Here is a 22,082-nt window from a genome sequence, read left to right as displayed (position 1 = left end):
GGACATACCCTATCTTTCGCCATATCTTGCGGATCACCGACCCATTCAAGTCAATGAATCAGTGGCACGGAGTGCATATGGGTAATGCCCGTATCTTGTGAACCGGCTGTTTGTGGTCTGCAATATAGGCACAAAGCCCTTAACGTCCATGTGTATGAGCCCTTATAGTGTGGACATCCGCTGTATATGTATGACTGATGTCCTCAAAGGGTAATAGTCTCCAAAGACTTCCATGAAACACCTGGAGGTACTGTTCTTTTGCTTAAAAAATTCACCATTAGGCCTTATGCACAGGCAGTTGTGCGGCCGTTCCATGCATTGGGGACTGCAATTCGCTGTCCCCAATGCAGGGGCTACTTCCGTGCGGCAGCCGGGATGGATCGAGGCCCATTCAACTTGAAAGGGTCAGTGATCTGTCCGCACAGCAAAAAAAATAGAACATGCTCTATTTTTTTGCGGTGCAGAGGCACGGACAAAAACACCACAGAAGCGCTTCTGTGGGGTTCCGTGCCTCCGTTCTGCACCTCAGCTCCGGATTGCGGACCTATTCAAGTGGATGGTCCGCATCCGTGATGCGGGAAGCACACGGCCGGTGCCTGCATATTGCGGACCAGCTGTTTGTGGCCTGCAATACGGCCACTGCCGGGCAATGGCCGCGTGCATTTTTTTTTTCTAGGTCCAGATGCTAGTTGGAGGCCTGTGTATAATATGCTGTTCCTTTAAGTGTTTTTCCACACATTTTGACAACACCTTCTCTAAACGGGAAAAATGCAATTAATAAAACACCAGTTGTAAGCTATATATAACATTTTTACACCAGTTTTTGGAATCAAAATAATTGCAAGACCCTTTTTGCAACTTCTTAAGTGCCTGTGCGACAATATTTTGTTGCACTGGCCTTTTTGCATCATGCTCACCACTTGGAAGTGGCAAGCGTGGTGGGGTCCGGCAAATTTTCTATTTCCAGGTATAGGGATAAAAAGTTGCGCAACATTTTTTGTAATGATAGTCAATGGTGTCGCACTGTGACATGCCACATGATGTGACTGCGACATTCGCCAAAAATGTTGTGCGGCTTTTCGACAACAAGAAGTCGTACAACACATGTTGCTAAGTGTAAGATTTAGTGGATAGCTCACCTCCCTTCTCAGTATGGTAAGGGTGCTCTAGTCGAAGGACTGCTCACTCAAACAGTCCAATAGTATAGGAAAAATGAGTAAAGAGACGACTGGCACTCGCTATATGGTACACATCAAACGTATAGTTTATTCACTGCCTCCTCAGCAATGGAGTGATGACAGCAACACATAAAATTTAACAACTTATAAATTAAAAGTATACATCAAATCCCCTCTAAAAATAATAAAATACTCTGATTATGAGCATATACAAACAGGGCCTCCTAGGAAAAATGATAATAATAGTGACGATACATGTAAAATACTCCTGTTAAGGATAATAGATGTTAAATGGCATAAATCGTCAAGCCTGTTGTCTCCTATTTAATATCCACAGTCTATATATTCATTTGTTCCGGATCCAACAAGGGCAGACACTAGTTGGAAAGTCTATAGATATGCCGTTGGAGGATATCACTCCTCTAGATATAACACTTATAATAGCGGTCCTTTGGCCCGTTGGAATCTCGGCCTTAATATACAATCTATTAGGGGTAGATATTGCTTACCCTCCGATCAATGTTGTAGACAGTCCGGTTTGTCCTGCTCGCTGCGTCATTCACTTCCAGCGTCCTGGGCGAATTTGCAGCCGCCGAATTGATCACTTACTACACCGCTCACTCTCGGCGTCCTCGCTCTCTGGTTGTTGCTAAGTAGTTGCTAAGTAGCTGCACACCTTTTTGTCACACAACCTGCTGTCGTGCGACACATATCACCCTGTAGCCCTAGCCTTAAGGCTACATTCAGACGACCGTGGTGTTTTCCAGATCTGCAAATATTCGATCTGCAAAACACGGATACCAGCACATGTGTGCCGCACATGCCACCGCTATCATAAAAAAGACCTATTCTAAAATAGGACATCAATTTTTTTTTTTACCGGCCTGCACAATGGAGCTACGGATGCAGACACCACACCGTGTGCTGTCCGCATCTTTTGTGGCCTAATTATATTGAATGGGTCTGCAACCGTTCCGTAAAAAATTGTGGAACGGAGATGGACTCATTCTTACAGTCGTGTGAATGTAGCCTAAATAGGTGCAAATACTACTCCAGTCAGGGGCTAAAGTAGTTTTTACTCCAGGACTGCCGGAGGTGGGCCTATATTGTAATGATGTTTACGCCCCGTCATAAATCAGGCGAATCCTCCGGCAGTGCAGAGGGGAAACAAATAAATGAAACACTGCAGATTTTGTTGCAGAAACTTCTGTAACTGAATATTAGTTCCATTCATTTGACTGGATCTTGCAGAAATCCATGTGCTTTCTGCCAAAACATCCCCATTCAGATGAATAAAACTGTTTTGCAATAAAACCTGCAGTGTATGAAGCGCCATCATGTTCCTGTAGTGATGCCTGGAGCGTCTCTCCATGGGTTAATATGATGAGTGGACATACAGCCTGGTCAGGGGGGTGTCCTGAGATTCATCTACCTTCCTGACTGGTCCCTCACAATTGGGTGACACCCGCAGGGAGGAGCTGACCTGATAAGAAGCCTGGGTGTGGGCAGGTGGCTGTAGTCATGTGTGAGTGCTGGGGGCTCCATTTTGTGAGCAGGGAAAATGAGAGATAACATGTAAAAAGCCGGCATCAAGATGCCATAGACATGGGGTGTGAGAGTGTTGTGTGCGGCTCAGGACCTGGTGTTCTAGAATAGTGTCAGGGGCCGTGTGGTAAATAAGAGGCAGAGATATCAGCTGGAAGACTAATGAGCTCAGTCAGGGCAGGAGACACAGAGCACATAGGGCAGAGCAGTGTCTATCCGCAGACCTCCCTGTGTATGAGACTGCTGTGACTGACTACATGTAGTAAAGAGACAGAACAGACAACTATGAGACTGCTGTGACTGACTACATGTAGTAAAGAGACAGAGCAGACAACTATGAGACTGCTGTGACTGACTACATGTAGTAAAGAGACAGAGCAGACAACTATGAGACTGCTGTGACTGACTACATGTAGTAAAGAGACAGAACAGACAGCTATGAGACTGCTGTGACTGACTACATGTAGTAAAGAGACAGAACAGACAACTATGAGACTGCTGTGACTGACTACATGTAGTAAAGAGACAGAACAGACAACTATGAGACTGCTGTGACTGCCTGATTATATGTAGTAAAGAGACACCGAGCACATAGGGCTGTCCCCAGACCTCCCTGTGTATGAGACTGCTGTGACTAAGTATATGTAGTAAAGAGACAGAACAGACATATGAGACTGATTACATGTCAAAAGACAGGACAGACACAACTATGAGCCTGTTATGACTGGTTACATAAAGTAAAGAGACAGAATAGACACATATGAGAGTGCTGTGAGTTGTTGCATGAAGCAAAGAGACTGAACAGACATATATATGAGACTACTGTGACTGCCTGATTACATGTAGTAAAGAGAGAGCACATAGGGCTGTACCCAGACTTCCCTATGTATGAGACTGCTGTGACTGATTACATGTAGTAAAGAGACAGAACAGACAACTATGAGACTGCTGTGACTGATTACATGTAGTAAAGAGACACAGATCACATAGGGCTGAGCAGCTTCTCTCCCCAGACCTCCCTGTGTATGAGACTGCTGGGAATAACTGAATGGGGTTCATTTACTTAAAAGGTTTTCTGTGTTAAAGTCAGAATACTCACTTTTGTGGCTTTTTAAACACTTATGAGGCAATATTTTTATGCCCTTCTCACCACTGGGGAGGCCCCTCCATATTCACAAACATTTAGTCCTCTCTCACACAAGTGAGTTTTCCCGTACGGGTGCAATGCATGAAGTGAACACATAGAACCTATGTTGAATCCTCACCCAATTATTTCAATGGGTCTGTGCACATGAGCATTGTTTTTCACACATTATTTCTGCATTCAGGAAAAATCACAGCATGTTCTATATTCTGCGTTTTTCACGCAGCCCTGGCCCCATAGAAGTGAATGGCGCTTTAGTGAAAAACACATTGCATCCGAATGCAATGCATTTTTCAATGATGGTTGGTAGGAGATGTTAGTAAATCTTCAGTGTTTTATTTTTTTACGTGCGTGATTAATACATCAAAACTGATTGCACCCGTGCAGAAAAAACTGAAACACTGACCGCAATTGCAGACAAAACTGAATGAACTTGGTCACAATCTGTATCGTTCGTGGGAAAGAGGCCTTACACCATTTCCAGGCGCATAGTTTATGACGAGGCACATCCTCCAGCAGCTCGGGGGCCATCAAAGAGCTGCATAAAAAGCATGTTTTGATATGTGACCTTCAATAAATGTAGTAAAGCAACAGAACAGACATATATATGAGACTATGGCTACATACACACAACCGTGGTGTGTTTTGCGGTCTGCAAATCGCGGATCCGCAGAACACGGATGGCGTCCGTGCGCGTTCCGCAATTTACAGAACGGCACGGACAGCCTTTAATATAACTGCCTATTCTTGTCCGCAAAGCGGGGACAAGAATTGGACATGTTGTTTTTTTTTGTGGGGCCACGGAACGGAGCAACTGATGTGGACAGCACACATTTTAATGAGATGGTTGAGGGAGAAAACGGGATATAAATGACTAGAAGTGGAAGGAGTACTGGTGCATAACTGTATGTAGGATATAGGAAAAAATTATAAGAAATTGTGACTGAGTGGATGTAGGCGAGATAAAAAGGGCAATTCTGACTAAGAAACTGTATGATGTATGGAAGCCAATGAGACCCCGCCTAAACTAGGGCGCCCTCATAGTCTGCGGGTACCAAATTTGAAGCTGAGTTCTCCCCCAAGGGGTGGTAATAAAATTGCTGGCCAGGAAGAGACAAAACAAAGCACACAGGTGATGGGTGTTAAACAGAGTCCCTTATCCATGAGATCTCAGTTGCTTTATTTATAGTAAAATAACCTGGACCTTCCTCTTACAGCGAAAAAAGATAACATAGGACTTTACCATATATGTCCATAACAAAACCTGAGACCAAGCAGCATCTGTCTGCAATAGTGTACATGTTAAAGACTATGGCCCATGTGTTCATATATAGCAAGGTCAAAGGTTACTGGCATCTGTCAATACTTATGTTCACTTAGGTACACATTCCTCATTTTTAAAATAGGTATTGCTCTTTAGGCTGGTCATTGCACCCGCATACTGTAGCTACTTCTGGCCAGATCCCCTGGACCAGGACATACTTGAATGTCATTCACTAATATGGGGGCTCTGACCAAACAGAAGTGGGCTGAGCTCCAGCAGACCAGATATACCACTACATTAATGGGATTAGCTTGATGTCACATCATATAACACTGGAATGGTATGATGTAAATATGTGGCACCAAACTCCAGGGGTTCAAAAGTGACTTCAGCTTCTTTAATCATCTCCCCCTGGACTGGACTTTGTTTGGACCACATGGACTTGTATTGGTTCCTCCTTTCCGACATTCTCTTTGCACACCTTTTTAAGACAAGTAGAACAAAAGCTTAGTTCCGGCATCAAAACAAAACTGACCCAACTTGGCCACTGAAAATTCCAGTCCTCCATTGAATTAGCTTTCTAAATTCTTCCTTTTAACCTTTTAGATTGTTCAACATCATGCTTGACCTGCAAAAGACCAGAGGGATCTATGTAATGACAACAGGCAGGACCCACCACCTAACAAATAATACCTTGCAAGGTTGTTGAGGAATCCAGCACCAGGTTGTGCTGGTTAGATAACAATGCCAGCTGCCTCGTGATTGATGATGTTACGTTTAGGGCGTCAAAAATATACTCTGTAACATTATCAAACAATTCTGCCAGTTTTTCTATGTTATGAGTACTGACAGACCTATAAAGTTCAAGGATATGCTAAATTGTACGTGCCAGGGAACATGCATCAGTTCCTTTGCCTTACTCTCTTGCTTATATAGCATGTGCTGGGGGATGTTACCGTATAAAAAATCTATATTCTTCCATACCCAAGTTGCAGAAGTTAGCCTAGCCAGAGTACAGGATCCCTCTGTTCCCAAAGTTAACCACTTGCATGCATTATGACCACATACACTATAGACATCTTTGGGTAGCGTAAATGCGCTGCTTCTATAGTGCACCAACATATCTGCTAGCTCTACTAGCCTCAGGGAATTGTGGAAAAGGCCCCAAGGTGTACTTGTCTTGCTCCCCATGGGACTGTGATATTTTTCTCACGTGCATGGTGAAGCATCACTATGATTATACTCAGTCCCAAGATAAGTAATAGCTCCTTTCTGTGTATAAGTATCATTATCCCCTTCTGTGAAGTTGGATGCCCATGCCCAGGTTGGATCATGCACAGACCGACCCAAGACATTTTTTGAGTATGGCATGCTACAACCCGGTTGGTCTGTGGCCTTTGGAAAACTAATTTTTAGCTTAAGGCTTGTAGTTTCTCCTAGCTTTAGTGCAGCCCCTACCTAAGACAATCGCCCAAAAAATGAAAAAAACATAGCTCTCAGAATATGAAGACACTAAAACATTTTTTTTGTTTAAAAATTATGTTATTGAGTTAAATGTACCCTGACATAGGGTTCCCTTGGCCAAGACCTTGCCACCTCAGAATAGGTTCTTGCTTTGGACTTAGGATTGATATTCATAGTACAATCTCTGAACACATGACCTGTCTTGCCACAAACATTGCAAACTACCAGTTTTTACAAGACTTGGCGAGATAACCCTCCTGGTTGCAATTAGAGCATCTCAAGGGAGTTTCTTTACACTCCTCTGCAAAATGACCATAAGTCTTACATTGTCGGCAATAGCGTGGATTCCCTGGGAAAAATAAAAAACCTCTCTCTCCCTATGGAAAAGGTCATGGGGGGTAACGCATGCCACCTGGGCTAGACAGATCCACTTTAAATTTTACAAAGAATTTGTATGTTCCCGTCCACAGGGCCTCAGAGTTTAGCACTTTTTGAGAGAAACGCACTTCCTCACAATACAGTCTAAAAAAAAACAGAATATTTTCCATAGGCACATAGGGATTGTGCATAAATGCAACAAGTGGAACATCATCATTGTACAAAAGAGTGAAAACCACCCCATCCAAGTCCGAATTTTGTTTACTTAACTTTAGAAAAAGCAGCAAATTATGACAAGATGCAACATTTGTTAGTACCAGCGTAAATTGGCCTCTCTTAAATTTCTCTCTCTTCGTCTCCTCAATGTCGATTTTGAAGCCATTCTTGACCCGGTATTCTCCGGTCCCAGCTGTGCGGATGGTGACACCTATGATCGCCTCCCCGACCTCAACCTTGGATTCGTCTGGGCATGCCCTGATCATAGCCAAAAGGCCGAGAAGCGATAACCAGAAAAGGGTTCGCCCTACAGGCCGATGGTCCCCAATGCAGAACACTTGTGAAGGCGATAGCCTACAGGCCCCAGCTGCAGACACAGTCCAGGAGGCTTTTTTCTCTCACAAACCAGGGAAAACGTGCGTCCTACGCTCAGGAATCACAAGCATGCTCCTCTTCGTATTTTTACCATCTGCATAGCTCCGCCCACCACTTTTGGCCACGCTTTTTCATTGCATGCAATTCTTGGTGCCAAAGCACGCCCAGCAGAAAAACTGATAAGGAGTGAATGGAGAAGTAGTGAAAAAAAAAAAAAAAGATAAATATTATGAATTGTTAATTGTGATGTCACAGCCCCATTGTTGAGTGTTCCGCCAGGGCCCTTGTGATGTCATCCACTGACCTGACCTTACTTGACCTCTGACCTGACAAGCCTCCTATGACACGTGCAGTGTTCCGTCCATTGTCCAGACGAGGTAGGTCCAGCTGCTGCTGCTGATGATACATAAGAGGTGCTGGACTACTTTTCAGCCTCCAAATAATCCAGTTCAAAAGATCCACAAGAGGGAGACACAGGCAAACAAACTTTACTTATTTAATATAGCACTAGGAAAACAAAATTGGTTACATCAAGCCAACTTGCTACAAAAGGGTCAATTCAAAGGAACAACTCGGCAGACTGCCCAGGTGTGCACTACAGGCCCAAATCAAAACAGAGGTGCACAGAGTGGAGGTCTAAACACTTCATTCAGGTGATAAGCCAATTAACCCAACAATTTAGCCAACAATCTTAATTGGATTTGGGGTGTGAGGAGAGGTGACTGACTGGTTGGCTGGGTTGCTTGGTGCTGGAACAAACCCACACACAGGTGATGCAATTAAGAGATTGACAGGCTAGATGCAGCAGGTATGCAGAAAGCAGCAAGCACAGAACAGCCCGCACAGAGGAGAAGCTGAAGTGCAGACTCCTGAGGCAGGACACAGCAACTTTCCACTTGCTTGCTGGAAGGATCCTTGAAATCCATCACTCAATTTCATTCTCTTTTTTTATACTGGAATAGAAAGGGTACATCGGTCCTGGAGGTACTGCAATACCAGGTCAATGCGTGGAGTGGACAGAGCAAGCTCTTTTTCCATCTCCCTGTTTGAAAAATCTATTTAATATATGGTCCTCAGATAGGGGACGTATCAGATATTAAACTGATAAGAACAGATTTTTTTTTTAAGTTGACTATCCCTTCGCAGGGACGCCATATTTATTAAAAGAATAACAGCACAAATTTCACAATATTACAAAAAGAGAAATATAAATAGTTACAAAAACATGGTAGGCGGAATAAAATCATATATTAGAATTCCACTCGCCTAATAACCATATCCTTCCCGCGGTAGTATTAACTTTTTTGTCAATTAAAAAATAAATATACATCTCACTAAAACACAATCACAGAACATCATCCTCTGATAAAATATAATGTTTAAAAACTAAAATATTTCTGGCTTTCCATAGAGCTTCCTTTACGCAGTTCACCGTCTTCCATGCCACAGCCTTTTCAGAGGCTGTTGGGCACTCCAGGGATCCGTATAAAATCATATTATAAGTAATGTCTCTTAGGCCTGCCATCTTCTTTATCAGCGGAAGCACTCTTCTCCAACACTCTTTAGCAAAGCCGCAGGTCCATAGCAGATGTACAGTTGTCTCGTCGTCTTGGCACCTTTCTCTTAGGCAGATGGCAGACCTTACGTATCCCCTGCGGTACTGGAATGCCCGGCATGGAAGACACTGGTGAACGCAGCTCCAGGCAAAGTCCTTCTAGGAATTAAAAAGATAGGAGGCATTAATATTTTTCCATATTGTTTTACATATTTCTTCTCTAAAATTGCTTATATCACATGTCATCTCCTTTTCTTTCAAATCTTTTATTAACTTTTTACTGTTTTTTGATTCTTCAATACTCTTTCCTTTTAAATTAAAATTCAACACTTTTCTCTAAAATCTTATAGTTATCTGGTAAATTAAAAGCGTAAGGCACGGATAAAATAGTTTTAAACCATTTAAATCTATGCATAAAATAACCAGTATTAAAACGTATAAAATAAGACCAATAGTGTTCTTTAAAAAGAGCATTAAAACAGTAACTAAAATACTTTATTAATAAAAACCTGTTAAAATCCGGAAAATATTTACCACCTTTCTCTTTTATTTTTACTACATGCTCTCTTTTTAATTTTTCCATTTTAGAGCTCCAAAAAAAGGTAAAACAGTTTTTGGTAATTTTTTTGAGTATATCTACGGGAGGGGGAAACGCCACACTTAAATACAATAAAAAAAATAATCATTTTAATTATTAAAATTTTCCCCTCCATCGTAAGCTTCCTCATACTCCACATACTTATTTTCTGTGTTACCTTATTTTCCACCATGCCCCAGCTATAAAAAGCGTTATTGAACTCACTGAAGGAGACACCTAAAATGGTAATAGAATTAGACACAGGAACGTCAATATCTCTTAAAACCATACTACCAATATTTAAAATATTACTTTTATTAAGATTTATTTTAAAACCAGAAGCACGGCAATAAAAATTGATCTAAAGTTCTCTGGAGCGACGGGGCGTCCCTACACAATACCGCAATATCATCCATATACCCCACTGCTTTGGCCTCGAGTCCCCCTCCACCGGGCAGGGGGACTCCACGGATTTCTTTATCCTTCCGTAATACACATAAAAGAGGCTCTAACGCACAGATAAAAAGCAGTGGGGATAGGGGACACCCCTGCTTTACTCCAGAGTTTAAAATGACGTCCTGTGTCTTAATACCATTCACTAAAATTCTGCTTGTACAGTTATCATAACGCTTTAAGAGACAATAAAAAACCTTCTGGTATACCCATTTTTTCTAAAACCTTAAAAAGATAAAAATGGGAGACACGATCAAAGGCCTTTTCAAAATCGATGGATAAAATGGCTAATTTACCCCCACCCCCTTGTCTTTGTGTCTTCAATGCAGTCTTTTATCAGGTTTAGATAGTCCCATATGCTTCTCCCAGGAATGCCGCAGACTTGGTTGTGGTGGATCGTCTTGGAGATAACATTCTTTAGTCTGTTCGCGCAGATTTTTTATATAGTAAGGAGACCTCACCCTTCTTCCAAGATCCAGGTAAAAATTTTGACCTAAAAACCTCATTAAAAAGGTTAAAAAAATCATCTTTAAAAAGGTAATAAAACTTTACATAAAACTCAATGGGTATACCATCAGGTCCAGGTACCTTCCCTGTTTTAAAACTCTTAATTGTCTCTAAAACCTCCTGCTCAGTTGGCTCCTGCGATAAAACCTGCTGTGAGACAGGATCTAAAACAGCAGTGACCTCCTTCAGTGAGTATTCTAAAAGGGACTGATCCACAGATTTTACATTAAAAAGTTTAGTATAAAAAAGGTGTACCTTATTTTAAATGTTCTGCATATCCTTTTCACCGCTTATTTCGATAATGGTATCTTTTTTGTTAAAAAACATCTGGAACAGGTTTCGTTATTTTCAACGTGTTTAACTCTAGATCTAAAAAAATTTTCTTTGCCCTTCTGTTCCAGATATTTGGTAATCTCTTTTCTGAGATTTTCTATGTCTAGTTTGACATCGATACCATTATCCCTGAACTTATATAATGTCTGCAACCGGGTATTGAGATTATTAAAAACATTTTTTCTCTCTTTGGCTCTCTGGATGCTCTATTTAATAAAGAAGTCTTTAATTTTCTTTTTCATTTTCTCCCACTAAGAGCTAGTGGAAGAATTTGAACTCCTTACCCGGTTGCACTTTTCATAAAAGATTTTAAAATCTAAAACAATCTGTAGATCATCTAAAACGTTCAACTTCCAAGATTTTTTTTACCAGGGACCTTATTCAGGTCATGCTTAAGAACAAACGATAAAATCTTATGATCAGAAAAAACATTGGTTAAAACTTCACATTTAAAAGGCAGTAGGTGATTATTACAAAAAATAAAATCAATCCTAGAACTGCAATTGACATTACTCCAGGTCACGCCTGCTGCCTTTGGAATACCTCTATTACATTCTTTATAGACGTCAGATAGGTTAAAATCATCTACTAGGTTTTTCAACATCCCAGAGGTTTGATCGTAATTTCTACTAGTGGAGCTAGTCAGCCGGCGTTCCCCTTTCATAATACAATTAAAATCACCTGCAATAATACAATATAGAACAGAAGACACACACTTCACAGGTAGAATCTTCACTTTTTTATTTCAGCATGGAGGAAACGGTGCAGATGCGACGCGTGTTTCGGCTCAGGTATGAGCCTTTGTCAAGCATAGTAAATGAATCCAAAAACTTTTGCGTTTTTTCAGTAATAGCAACCTGTTGCCACCTCTGCGCGGTGGCAGCACCTGCTCAATTATTTGAAATCTTAATTGTGAGCACATCTGTCAAAATGAAGGGGAACAGGCAATAGCAGATTTTTCTTGCGTATGGTAGATTTATGATTACTGAACCTTTCCTTCATTCTGACAGATGTCTCAAACAATGTACAATAAGCCACAGGGGCATTTTAACAGGTACACAACAAAGTTGCTATCACAGGTAAAGAAACCTTTTACTGGGAATTTCTTACCAGTATGTGGATGAAGAAAGGATTCGCCCTTAATTACCGCAGAACAGTGAACACACTGTAAACAGGGGAAAGTGCCTCTTTTTGGTGTGGAAAGAAAGAGTTGACGGGGAATGTTAGTAGTGCCACCTATGTCCGCTTTCACTATAGTATCTCTAATGTTTTAGTTCTCTTGTAGCAAATCATAGGGATATTATGGAATTCGGCAACATCTGGATACGCTGCGCGCATGATCCCCGAGTGTTTATTGACCACATGACGAAACTTATTAATCCAGGGGTGATATTTGACAATAAACGGTAACCGCTTATTGTCAACATGGGGCTTAAATGTCTCCATCTTACATTTTTCTATCTCAGAATCTAACAGGGGTTTAGGATATCCCCTTAAAGAGAATTTTTCTGCAATTTCATTGAATCTGACCTCCCTCACTGATGGATCTGACACAATCCTCTTGATACGCTTAAACTGTGAGGAGGGTAAATACCTTTTCACAGAAGGTGAATGGTTGCTAGAGTAATATAACAAACTGTTCTTGTCTGTTCTTTTGATATATAAATCAGTCTGTACACAACCATCATGACCCCTTATCACTAAAGTATCTAAAAAATTAATTTTGTCATGGTCATGCTGCACTGTAAAGCACAACTCGGGCCATATATTGTTAATGTACTGGGTGAATTGTTCAAGGGACTCGATGCCGCCCCGCCATACGCAAAAAATGTCATCTGTAAAACGACACCAGACAATACACGATTGTACAGGGAGTGCAGAATTATTAGGCAAGTTGTATTTTTGAGGATTAATTTTATTATTGAACAACAACCATGTTCTCAATGAACCCAAAAAACTCATTAATATCAAAGCTGAATATTTTTGGAAGTAGTTTTTAGTTTGTTTTTAGTTTTAGCTATTTTAGGGGGATATCTGTGTGTGCAGGTGACTATTACTGTACATAATTATTAGGCAACTTAACAAAAAACAAATATATACCCATTTCAATTATTTATTTTTACCAGTGAAACCAATATAACATCTCAACATTCACAAATATACATTTCTGACATTCAAAAACAAAACAAAAACAAATCAGTGACCAATATAGCCACCTTTCTTTGCAAGGACACTCAAAAGCCTGCCATCCATGGATTCTGTCAGTGTTTTGATCTGTTCACCATCAACATTGCGTGCAGCAGCAACCACAGCCCCCCAGACACTGTTCAGAGAGGTGTACTGTTTTCCCTCCTTGTAAATCTCACATTTGATGATGGACCACAGGTTCTCAATGGGGTTCAGATCAGGTGAACAAGGAGGCCATGTCATTAGATTTTCTTCTTTTATACCCTTTCTTGCCAGCCACGTTGTGGAGTACTTGGACGCGTGTGATGGAGCATTGTCCTGCATGAAAATCATGTTTTTCTTACCTTGCAGACTTCTTCCTGTACCACTGCTTGAAGAAGGTGTCTTCCAGAAACTGGCAGTAGGACTGGGAGTTGAGCTTGACTCCATCCTCAACCCGAAAAGGCCCCACAAGCTCATCTTTGATGATACCAGCCCAAACCAGTACTCCACCTCCACCTTGCTGGCGTCTGAGTCGGACTGGAGCTCTCTGCCCTTTACCAATTTAGCCATCTGGCCCATCAAGACTCACTCTCATTTCATCAGTCCATAAAACCTTAGAAAAATCAGTCTTGAGATATTTCTTGGCCCAGTCTTGACGTTTCAGCTTGTGTGTCTTGTTTAGTGGTGGTCGTCTTTCAGCCTTTCTTACCTTGGCCATGTCTCTGAGTATTGCACACCTTGTGCTTTTGGGCACTCCAGTGATGTTGCAGCTCTGAAATATGGCCAAACTGGTGGCAAGTGGCATCTTGGCAGCTGCACGCTTGACTTTTCTAAGTTCATGGGCAGTTATTTTGCGCCTTGGTTTTTCCACACGCTTCTTGCGACCCTGTTGACTATTTTGAATGAAACGCTTGATTGTTCGATGATCATGCTTCAGAAGCTTTGCAATTTTAAGAGTGCTGCATCCCTCTGCAAGATATCTCACTATTTTTGACTTTTCTGAGCCTGTCAAGTCCTTCTTTTGACCCATTTTGCCAAAGGAAAGGAAGTTGCCTAATAATTATGCACACCTGATATAGGGTGTTGATGTCATTAGACCACACCCCTTCTCATTACAGAGATGCACATCACCTAATATGCTTAATTGGTAGTAGGCTTTCGAGCCTATACAGCTTGGAGTAAGACAACATGCATAAAGAGGATGATGTGGTCAAAATACTCATTTGCCTAATAATTCTGCACGTAGTGTATAATGGATTTGCATATATGAATTTCTCCTCAAGCCACGACATGTAGCTATTTGCGTATGGCAGTGCTGCATGCGAGCCCATCGCGGTACCCCGTTTCTGCTGGAAGAATGTATCCTGGAATAAAAAGTAATTTTCTTGCAAAGTCAGTTCCAATAATTGTAGAAAAAATTGTTTCTCTTGAACAGAGTATTCTGACAGTTCCAGGATCCATTCTACAGCAGTAAGACCTTTTGTGTGCTCAATGGATGTGTAAAGACTGCATACATCAAATATTGCAAATAAATCTCCTACCTCAAGTTGTAAATTTTTTATATCTGACAAGAATTGATTAGTGTCTAATACAAAAGATGGCATTTTTTTCGTTAATGGGGTGAGGACTTTTTCAATCAACATGGCTGGTGCAGATAAGATGGAGTCATTTGATGCTACAATGGGCCGTCCCGCGGGGGCTGTCATACATTTGTGAACTTTAGGCAGCGTATATAGGACTGGTGTAACAGGATGTTGAGTTATCAGAAATTGACACAATTTTTCATCAAGCAGACCCAATTCTTTATATTTATGAACAATAGTAGTTAATTTGTGTTTAATATCATAAACAGGGTCTCTGTTTAAGGGTTGATAAGTGTCTCTGTCAGAAAGTTGTGTCAACATTTCTGAGATGTAATACTCTCTATCTAGCATAACTAGAGAGCCACCTTTATCTGCTGGCTTAAAAATTACAGATTTGTCATCCAATATAGTACGTAATGCCTGTCTCTCTTCCTTTGATAAATTGTGCGCTACAGTTAAACCATCATGTTGTATATCCGCCAAAATAACATCAAAATCCCTTTGCACTAGAGATATGTAAGCCTCTGTTGGATGTTGTGTTTTAGGAGGTTGAAAATGACTTTTCAATCTCAAGCCAAATTGGCTTAATGTTAAACCATCACATACAGGTGCATGTATTGTCAAATATCACCCCTGGATTAATAAGTTTCGTCATGTGGTCAATAAACACTGGGGGATCATGCGCGCAGCGTATCCAGATGTTGACAAATTCCATAATATCCCTATGATTTGCTACAAGAGAACTAGGAACATTAGAGATACTATAGTGAAAGCGGACATAGGTGGTACTACTAACATGCCCTGTCAACTCTTTCTTTCCACACCAAAAAGAGGCTCTTTCCCCTGTTTACAGTGTGTTCACTGTTCTGCGGTAATTAAGGGTGAATCCTTTCTTCATCCACATACTGGTAAAAAATTCCCAGTAAAAGGTTTCTTTACCTGTGATAGCAACTTTGTTGTGTACCTGTTGAAATGCCCCTGTGGCTTATTGTACATTGGTGAGACATCTGTCAGAATGAAGGATAGGTTCAGTAATCATAAATCTACCATACGCAAGAAAAATCTGCTATTGCCTGTTCCCCTTCATTTTGACAGATGTGCTCACAATGTCTCACAATTAAGATTTCAAATAATTGAGCAGGTGCTGCCACCGTGCAGAGGTGGCAACTGGTTGCTATTACTGAAAAAACGCTAAAGTTTTTGGATTCATACCCTGCAGACCATTGAACCGAAAGGTTTCAATCGAGAATATAATTTGAGTGCATTCCTGTAAGATCTAAAGGAATTTTTGACTTCCAAAAATTTTTGGGGATTCTAATGGACAATTATTGTCATTGTATTTTAATGTACAATATGTATTTTGTATTTATTCAGTCACAGAAAAAATGAAAATAATGAAGCAACTGAAAAAAGCAGCAAGATTTAACATATCTATATCTTTATATAGCCAGGGGGTTATCTAGTTCTCAGATGGATGATTATCATTATTACATGTAATATGTTTATTGTAATTATTAGATTTTTTGTATCCCATGTCTACCACTAATTTCTCTTTTCTGTGATATCCTTAAAGATGCAATTGTATCATTTGCAGCATAGTACTTTGTTGCAACAATGTATAGAATTGTTGCACTCTATGATTTGTGTATCTCCGTCTCCATGGTGATGTTCATAACGTTTGACGCCAATGTAGGCGGGCTATTTAAATGTGTTTCACGCAATGATTTACTATGCTTGACAAAGGCTCATACCTGAGCCAAAACACGTGTCGCATCTGCGCTGTTTCCTCCATGCTGAAATAAAAAAGTGAAGATTCTACCTGTGAAGTGCCGGTCTTCTGTTCTATATTGTAAGTGGGCTTTTCATACCCTAGACGCGAGCACCACGACTCTGTAAGAGGAGTGCCGACTGTTTTTCCTTTTAGTACCTGCAATAATACAAGGGTCAGATGAGGTGATAAAATTAGATAAAATTCCTAACATGTCTGCCCTTTCATTTTTATCAGGTGACCCATAAAAATTTAAAAACTGCCATTTTACACTATCAATAAAAGCTTTAACCAATAAAATACGACCTGGTAAAATTTCATTAAAACCATCAATTTGAACGTTCCTTTTAAAAAGAATGGCGACCCCACCTGATCTGGACTCGTTAGAACCAGACCAGATGGATAGTCCGTGCTGCCAATCTTCTTTGTAACGCTCATATGGGGAATGCCACATTCTTGCAGAAAAAACACGGATGCTGTAAAAGTTGTTAAAAAGAGCAACCCGTCTATGCTTAGACTTGACGCCCCGCACATTAAGGGAACCTCCTTTTAGGTTAGCATCCATGGTAGATGTTTAAGAGATACCAGCATAATCAGAACACTCACTTGAATTCACTTCCCCGCCCTCCGAACCGATAGTAATTAGGGAGCCGTCTGGAGAGGAACTTCCATCGCTCAGGCAGGGGCATGCAGCCATGCTAGGGTAGTCCGGTAATCCGGCCTGAGAAATTTTTACTTGGGTCTCCATTCCCTGACTGCTTAGGTCCTCGTCCCCTACGTCAGGAGGTTCACCGGTTGGTTCCGATTCTCCCCCCTCCGGGCACTGGGAGGTCCCAGGCCTTTCTTCAGGGGGAGGTTGCGCACAGGGCAGGGAATCGGGGGACCCCAAGGAGGCACTCGCCTCCCCAACCACCTTACCAGGCGGGGGGAGGCTACATGAGGAGCCACGTCTGCTGGATCTTGCTGGCCAGACGTTTCCATCGGCTCCTCAGACCTCCTATCTGGAGACCGCCCCTTTTTCCCCCGCCCTTTTCCCTTTCCAACCACCTCTGCCCAAGAACCGTCTTCAGGACTAATATAGGAACTAGGAGACCCAGGCTGCCGAGGTTGCCCGGACTCCCCCGAACGCCCAACCTTTTGGGGAGTCACTGGTTTTCTTAGCCTCGCTTCAACCTCGGCTTTTCTCTTATTGATTTGCCTCTCTATCGCGTTTATTGGACCACCCGAGCACTCCTGCTGCATACTCTCGGTTGAGGCCCCTTCACCACTCGCCCCCTGGGCCTCGGCATCCTGGCTTACCTCTTCGTCCATTGCTTGTTCCTCTCCTTGACGGCGGGTCTGGTCAGCTGGTTCTTGTGGGGGTGTCTTAGGTTGCTCTGTCTTCCTGTGGGGACAAAAACGATATAAATGGCTAACTCTCTGGCAAAAGGTGCACTTTTTATTGTGTAGGCATTCCTTGTTAGAGTGTTGGGTGCTTCCGTAGTTTCTACATTGTGCCTTGCAATCCTCATTAGTATGGCCATATACCCCACAGGTTCTGCAGAATTTTGGCGTCACCATTAATTTGTCCTAGTTTAAAACAGGCAGGCGGTAACTTTACGCCGGAATTAAATGTGGCGTCTTTGATAAAAGTTACTGAAAACGTCTATTTTGATGTCCAGATGCCAAACTTGTTCATCACTTTCCCTCTAAATAGGACCTCTTTGAAATACAGAGATAAAAACGTTTAATTCCCTCTGGTCCACATCACTACGAGTTTTTTTTTTATCAAAGTCGTGCTCAACAATCCAGATACCCTGAAGCCTGGGATCCTAACTTCATTTCCTCAGCTCTTTTTAAAACATCATGGAAAATTCCAATTTTTTAGCCTGACGTATTCTGGCACGAAGCCGGAATCGCCGTCCATGTTCCGACTGGCAGCAGCAACGCCCTGGTCCGAGGCTGCACCTTCTGGGAAGTGTGAAACCACCAGAAGGCCGGGGATCGCAACTCGTTACCCTGGGACTAAGTCCTCTCCCCAATAGCAGCAAGTGGGTGAAGCCCAGGAATAAATTCCCGGACGATCCCACAAGGCCGAGGAGAGGAGTACCCGAGTGCCCTCAACTAAGACCAAGTTCAGAATCAAAAACACATACACTTGATCTTAGCCAAAAGCCGAGAAGCGATAACCAGAAAAGGGTTCGCCCTACAGGCCGATGGTCCCCAATGCAGAACACTTGTGAAGGCGATGATAGCCTACAGGCCCCAGCTGCAGAGACAGTCCGAGGGGCTTCTTTCTCTCACAAACCAGAGAAAACGTGCGTGCTACGCTCTGAAATCACCAAAAGGCTCCACTTCGTGTTTTTTGTATCTGCATAGCTCCGCCCACCACTTTTAGTCACGCCTTTTCTTCACACAAAATTCCTGGTGCCAAAGCACGCCAAGCAGAAAGACCGATGAGGAGTGAATGGAGAGTAGTAAGAAAAAAATAAAAAAAATAAAAGGGCTATGCATTATTGATTGTGATGTTACGGCCCCATTGTTGAGTGTTCCGTCACGTGCAGTGTTCCGTCCATTGGCCAGATAAGGTAGGTCCAGCTGTTGCTGATACATAGGAAGTGCTGGACTACATTTTAGCCTACAAGTCATCCAGTTTAAAAGATCCACAAGAGGGAGACACAGGCAAACAAACTTTACTTATTTACTAAAGCACTAGGAAAGCAAAATTGGTTACGTGAAGCCAACTTGCTACAAAAGGGTCAATTCACAGGAACAACTGAGCAGCCTGCCCAGGTGTGCACAACAAGCCCAAATCAAAACCGAGGTGCACGGAGTGGAGGTCCAAACACTGCATTCAGGTGATAATTAACCCAACAATTAAGCCATCAATCTTAATTGGATTTGGACTGTGAGGAGAGGTGACTGGCTGGGTTGATTGGTGCTGGAACAAACTCACACACAGGTGATGCAATTAACAGATTGACAGACTAGATGCAGCAGCACCAGGGATGCAGAAAGCAGCACAGCAAAGCCCCAACAGAGGAAGGAGAAGCTGAAGTGCAGACTCCTGAGGCAGGACACAGCAACTTTCCACTTGCTTGCTGGAAGGATCCTTGAAATCCATCACTCCATTTCATTCAGTTTTTTATTATACTGGAATAGAAAGGGTGCACCGATCCTGGAGGTACTGCAATACCAGGTCAATGCGTGGAGTGGACAGAGCAAGCTCTTTTTCCATCTCCCTGTTCGAAAAATTCATTTAATATATGGTCCCCAGATAGGGGACGTATCAGATATTAAACTGATAAGAACAGATTTTTTGATTGAAACACCTTTATTACAATCAGTCGTCATACATACATACTTTAGTACTGTGACGCAGCACAGGGCACGAATCAGTACATAATAAATTACTTATAATCGTCTTTGCGAGCATGGCATTGTTATGTAAAGTATAGGCTAACCTACACTATACATCGCAATGAATGCTACACTAGCATACCTATTCAATCACAAATCCTTCCAACAAAGCATTTAGACAGTGATGAGGGAAGAGGAAGTGGGAAGGAGGGGGTAGGAGGAAGAATCACATGCCCAAAGCTTTATTGAGAGGACAAATACAAACGTGGGGAGAGGGGGAAGGAGAGGGGTTTAGTCCTCTTCTTCTTCGTCAACGTCCGAGATGTTGTAGTCCCGCAACAGACTATGGATAAGTCTGCGGCAGTCCAGGACGGACTTGTTCTCCCACCTGAGAATGAGCCGTTCCTAGCAAATCAAATAGCGTCCTTAAAACAGTTGATAAGGCGCCAGGCCTTCTGGATGGCTCCAACAGTATGAATCCCAGGAAAAAGTCCATACAGCACCGAAGTGCATTGCAGGCTGTTCCTGGGTACAAAGTCTTTGAGTTTATGTTCCAGGGCGTCCAACAGGCGCTGTGCAAAGGGGCACTCCCAAAACAGGTGATAAGATGTTTCCTCCACGAAAGGGCACCTGGGGCAATACCTGGTGTTGCACAGATTGCGGGCATGCATGAATGACCGGATGAGCAGTCCGCCCTGAATGGCCATCCATGACAAGTTTTTATGCCGTTGGTCAACCTGTTTGACGACACATTAGTCCAAACTGTCTTTACAGTGTCGTCCTGGATCCCTGGAATTGACTCCACCATGTCCTTTGCTCTGAGTTTGTGGATAGTTTTTGGCTTCCACAAGTCGGGTTTGAGGCCCTCCAGCTGGTGTAACCTCACAAACCTAACGACGTCTCCGTAGAACCAGGGAGCGTGCCAGTTGTAAGGGATGGAGCTGTCCCACTTGTCCCAGCCCAGACCCCTCCAGAGGGGCAGGAGGAAAAAGCGAGACATAGCCTTGCCCGCAGAGCCGTTAGCAGTTCTCAGAGTCCGACGAACGCTGTCACAAACAAAGGCGATTTGCAGTAAAGTGGGAAGGTCCGGTATGCCCTTTCCGCCCTTGCAGGGCTCTTTGTACATGATGGCTCGTTTCACTCTGTCCATCTTAGATCCCCAGATGAAGCGAAACATTGTCCTGGTGATGGCCCTGGAAACGGTGGCAAGAGGGGGCCATGCCTGTGCGGTGTACTGTAGCACGGGCAGAACTTCATTATGCAGGACGAGTGCTTTCCCTTCGATCATGAGGTGTCTAAGGCTCCACAGTCCAATTCTTTAAATCACCTTGGCCAAGCGTTCTTCCCAAGACTTGAGGGCTGCGCTTTCCTTCCCGAACCAGACTCCCAGAATTTTAATGAAGCCCGATTTGGTGGTATTTGGGAAGGGGGCAGAAGAGGCCAGTTGCCAGGCAACGAAGAGCATGGCTTCTGACTTGCCGCAGTTCACTTTGGCCCCTGAAGCTTGTCCGAACTCGCAGGTCTGGACGAGTGCAGTCACCGAACGCTGATTAGCGCAGAAGACGGTCACGTCGTCCATGTACAGCGAGCACTTGACCTCGTAGTGTCCAGGTCCTGGTGCGGTGATCCCTCTGATCTCCCCATTCTGCCGGATAGCCTCCGTGAAGGATTCTATAACACAAACAAAAAGGAGAGGTGAAAGAGGGCAGCCTTGCCTGACCCCAGAGAGGACAGGGAAGGGGTCAGTCTCCCAACCGTTCACCAACACCGTGCTGCAAATATCAAGGTACATTAGGTCAACAAAAGAACAGAACCTCCTGCCTAGACCTAGCCTGCGCAGCGCCTTGCCCATAAACTCGTGAGAGACCCGGTCGAATGCCTTCTTCTGGTCCAGGCTGACCAGGGCGGCATGAACACGGCGGTCCTGGATGTAGTGCACCGTGTCTCTCACAAGAGCGAGGCTGTCTGCGATCCTGCAGCCTGGAATGCCACAGGTTTGGTCCGGGCGGACGATTCCGCCGATGACGACCTTCAGCTGGTTGGCCAGTACCTTGGCGAGGATCTTGTAGTCCACGTTCAGGAGAGAGATGGGACGCCAGTTTTTCAGGTCACATCTCTCCCCCTTACGCTTATACAGGATCGTGATCATTCCTTCCCTCAAGGATGGGGGCATTGTACCCTCCACCACCATCTCCTCATAGAGTTCCAACAGGTCCGGACAGATCAGGTCCCCC

The 22,082-nt window shown here is 43.0% G+C and overlaps 1 non-coding gene and 1 pseudogene across 1 annotated transcript; both read right to left on the bottom strand.

Annotated features, from left to right (window-relative positions):
* Window positions 1-8,526: 8,526 nt before the first annotated feature.
* LOC122942775 lies at window positions 8,527-8,700 on the bottom strand (annotated as a pseudogene).
* A 10,950-nt stretch (window positions 8,701-19,650) lies between these two features.
* Window positions 19,651-19,839, bottom strand: LOC122942931. Its single transcript, XR_006390769.1, has one exon. It is a non-coding gene; the product is annotated as a U2 spliceosomal RNA (small nuclear RNA).
* Window positions 19,840-22,082: the final 2,243 nt, after the last annotated feature.

The sequence above is a fragment of the Bufo gargarizans genome, chromosome 6 (assembly GCF_014858855.1).
Source record: "Bufo gargarizans isolate SCDJY-AF-19 chromosome 6, ASM1485885v1, whole genome shotgun sequence".
Classification (NCBI taxonomy): Eukaryota; Metazoa; Chordata; class Amphibia; order Anura; family Bufonidae; genus Bufo; species Bufo gargarizans.
The sequence above is the reverse complement of the archived record's forward strand: the minus strand, read 5'-3'. Positions and strand labels throughout refer to the sequence as shown.